At 34.0% G+C, this 4,250-nt stretch overlaps 1 protein-coding gene across 3 annotated transcripts in view; it reads left to right on the forward strand.

Annotated features, from left to right (window-relative positions):
- Nucleotides 1-2,213: 2,213 nt before the first annotated feature.
- Nucleotides 2,214-4,250, forward strand: part of LOC133197608 (piwi-like protein 1) — an 18,542-nt gene continuing 16,505 nt past the window's right edge. The window contains exon 1 of one of the 3 annotated variants that reach the window (XM_061333716.1): nt 2,214-2,236. The gene's annotated coding sequence lies outside the window, so the exon portion shown is untranslated. Of the gene's footprint in view, nt 2,237-2,657; nt 2,732-4,250 lie in introns of those variants that run through there. The other 2 variants (XM_061333715.1, XM_061333714.1) reach the window with 2 other exon arrangements.

Below are 4,250 nucleotides of genomic sequence, written 5' to 3' on the forward strand. Positions count from 1 at the left end.
GGTGAAGAGGTATGACAGTCCCTCAAGACAATGGTGTGCACGTAAACTTATACAGCTATTATTTACATTGAATATATTATACAATTATTCAATTTTTTTACTTTCATTGGTCATGCTGCCTGGCCATTTCCACAATGTCAAGTTTTTGTGAAGGACCCAGTTTCACATTATCGTGCCTTTATAATATTATAAACCTATTTGCGAAAAAAAAAATGCAAACTTGTGCGATATTTGTAAAATATCGTGCACTGAACTTGCTGGTTTATTTTATCGACATCTCTTTTTTATCAAATGTTGGCTCAAGTACACTGTAAAAATTGTGTTTAGGAAATAAACACTTCTATTACATGTTTAGATCTAAACGTGTATAGTATTGTGTTTAACAACTAAACACTTATGTCTTAACATGTTTTACATCTAAACGCGTTTAGAAATTAAACACGTTTTACTGTAAAGTGCAGAGTTATCTTCCCGGAAATGACACACATATATTTGAACGTTAATTTGAGCGGCTATGTAAACAAAGAAAACGCAACAAGCTAAGGTGATGTATCAATGAGAGTTGTGACAACCCAATTCAAGGGATAACTATGACGAAATAGTGAAATACGTGGAAGGGCATGTTGTTGCTGCAATGCATTAAAGGTTTGTTTTGTTCTTCTTTGCATTAATTAACCACGATGAGCAACGTAAATAAAGTTGACTTGGGATATCTTGAATTCGTTCATAGACTTGCAGGAGAAGAAATAATATTAACTGTCATTAAAATCATCTATATTTATATCTGTGTAGTTTCACTAAAATTTGAACAATTTTGTTTTTCTAAGTAATGTAAAATATCAGTGATAGTGTACTTTTTCTAAAATCTGGCTTTCTTTCCTACAGGCACCGTACGTAGTCCAGATCGAACTCAAAATACACGTATCAGAGTACCTGGTGTCAGCTTCAAGTGGAATGTTGTTGTTCCATAATCAACACTTTGAAACTTCATTTGTTGAAGACTACTGTGTTAATTCGACAGTGTTTACAATTATCCTCGTGCATTCGAAATGGGTTACTTTCTGGCAGTTATTGATTGGATATAGATTATAATATGTGGTGCTTTGGGACTTGCTGAAAGTTCATAAAATTTGATATTTTGTGATTGACATGAGGAAAACTCTGCAGCCGATTCAAAATATAATGATTATAATATATATATATATATATATATATATATAATTATATATATACATTTTGTATTTTTAGTTTAACAATTCTTTAATAAAGCCTTTTAGAAATATTCAATGAAGTTTTGATATTAAATTGTCAGCTTAATATTATTGTCTTAATAATTTTGAAGATTAAAAGTTTATCTATGTGTACGTTATAAATTATGTGTCATTTTGATTGAATTGTTGAGACTAATCAAATCTATTCAGTTCTATCTCCTACATTATTTGTGTAAATTAAGTACATGTACATCGCACAGTGACCATTGCATTGTATAATTAAATACATATCCCAACGTTCAGTGCCTTAATGGAAAATAATTAATATTGGTTATTTTGACAATTATGCACATTTAAACAACATATACTTTTTGTGCCTAAGTTTACGAGAGTGTTTTTTTTTCTGCAGGTACAAATTAAACTTATGATGTGTTTAGATTTTAAACACATCTGCTGTTATGTGTTTAGAATTTAAACACTTGTGATTATGTGTTTAGATATGTTTAATTTCTAAGCACACAAGTGTTTAAATTCTAAACACTTTCTAAGACATGTTTAGGAATTTTACATGTTTAGAAATTAAACATATAAAAAAGGAGGTGACAAGAAAGTGTTTAGAAAAGTGTTTGAATTGTAAACACATTTTTTACAGTGTAGGCCTTAATTAAGTTATGGGACAAGAGGTGTCTGATGGCGGATTTTTTGTGTATATTCACCCCCCCCCCCATTTTGCCACCTTAAAATATTCAGTAAAATTTGTTTCCGTCGCAGCCATGCATCTATCCAAGCAAAGTCTATAGGCCATTCATACAAAATCGATTAAAGTGACCCATGGTGTTTTAGATACACCAGTTCGGGTCAAGTTCCTTACGTAATACCAGGACGTAAAAATTTACATATTGGTAATACCGAGACCCCTTGTAACACGTGTCACAAGACCCCAAACGTTAATCGTACGCGGAGTTTGGATGCTGCATGATGTGAGAAGTTACGAAAACGAAGGAGCCGTATCTTGCAGTATAGAGGTTTGAAATAATGTTTCATTTATTCTGCAAATTATTTGTTTGAAAGCATAAATTGCACACTCTGATATACGTCAAATAGGTCGTCATATGTGTAGTGTGCGAGGTCGGGTTCATGAAGCAACGAAGGCCGCGAGGGCAGGCCATGCAGTTTCATGAGGTTGTAAGCCAGCTGCATTCGGACATCGATAAAAATTCATAAAACCAGTTAATTTTTTGTGACTGGCCGTGTTAACTTGATATTAAATATGCAACACTAAACTTGCTGGTAGGATATTGATGATGATATCGTAGTTGACGTGCAAGGTATGATCAACCACATGCTTGATTTCTTCGCGGGATTTTCGTCGAGAACATCCGAAGTGACATCCAATCGAATCACTTCGTTACTTTCCGGGCTGTGTTGGTAAAGTAGTCGGCCATTGCTCGAGAGTGGAGATTGTGTGGAAAGGGGTATATCTAGATATCTACATCTAGATGAGAGCCGCATGTAACACTGTACGTATGTAAAGCTACCAGGTTTTATTGCACAGTCAATTTGGTTGAAAAAGAAACCGCATTCGATTGTAAACGAGGGGGTAGTGAAACTTGCTGGCCGATGGAGATTGACCGAAACGTTTGTTTGTAAATATTCGTTCGAACATATCATAGGGGTTGTTTGTGTATTTAATCTATGCCTACAGGAAAGGTCGTAGGTTTTGAGAAAACCAAAAAAAGGAAAAGTTAAGTGTGTTTACATGTTGTTTACCTATAAGGTAATAATCACACACTTGTGGGAGATTGCTGATAGTGAGACAAGTCCCACAGAGAAAATATGTCCCACACGTGTAGCTGGTAATGTAAAGGTCTGGTACAATCACTAGATTTAGCTACCTGGCTTGAAATACCTACATAGCTTTATTTACCTACCTGAAATAGCTTTATTTATTTATTTTGCTACTTAATCAGTTAATCATGCTTATTTCTTGAATTGGCATTTTTTTAGGATGTACAGAAAATCGCAATTTGATGCAGTAAAAATTTTCAACTTTGAACTGACCTTAAAACAATACGTGAAAGATGTGTCTCTTTCAGAGCAATTTCTTTTTCTTTTGTGATAATCCAAAACAGTCTCATATTTTGTATAGGGCCTAAAAACAAATTGTTTGTTTCGGGTAACACTGATGAAAAAATTAGGGTAGGTAGGTAGGGAATTTTTTTTTTTTTTTTTTTTTTTGATTTTTTTTAATGAAATGACCACTGAAACAGAGATAGAAAATCATGAGAATATTATTCTGTATTTTATTTCACTCCGATGATTGAAAAACATCAGACAACAAAATTTTACAGTTTCATATTTTAATTTTTCATTTTCTCTTCATTTCAGCAAATACGAGTGGTTAAGTTTCTAAAATGTGTTCGACCCTTGTGTTTCGACCTGAGTGGTTTCGTTCTGAATCCAAAAGATAACAGTCAATGGATAATTTAAAATTCTTTTATTAAATTTCTCTTCCAGACTTGTCGAAATCCGTCGGTCCTGTCGGCAAGGCCGGTAAAAAAATGTCTGGACTGATAACTTTCAAGAAAATGTCAGTCCAAATGACCGTTTGAAAAAATCGAACGTGACGCAAATTTAAAAAAGGTCGGGATCGTGATGCCCAACTGAAGGTCACAAACACAGACGAGATGGCAGTGTGCACGGCGTAGTGACGATGGTCAATTTAAATTATTACAGGGAAGACATAAAATATGTTATTTATGTCTCTTATCAAAGACTTTCTATCCCAAGAAAAGAAACTTGCGAGATTGAAGGCTGTTGAAAATATTAAAGGGCATTTTGGTGCTGTTATTTATTTTCCTTTCTCAGCGTCAAAATAAGGTACATGTATCTGGTCTGACAAAACTTCGTCCGGTCCGACAGAACATTTGACTTTGTCAGACCAAATGTCTGACAGTGATTTCAAAATTTCGACAAGTCTGCTCTTCTGCAAGGGAAAACTTTCATTTTAACACAAATCACATATTCTTAAATCAGTGT

The sequence above is a fragment of the Saccostrea echinata genome, unplaced genomic scaffold (genome assembly GCF_033153115.1).
Source record: "Saccostrea echinata isolate AGI-Se365-2 ecotype Australia unplaced genomic scaffold, CSIRO_AGI_Sech_v1 ptg000030l, whole genome shotgun sequence".
In the NCBI taxonomy this organism is placed as follows: Eukaryota; Metazoa; Mollusca; class Bivalvia; order Ostreida; family Ostreidae; genus Saccostrea; species Saccostrea echinata.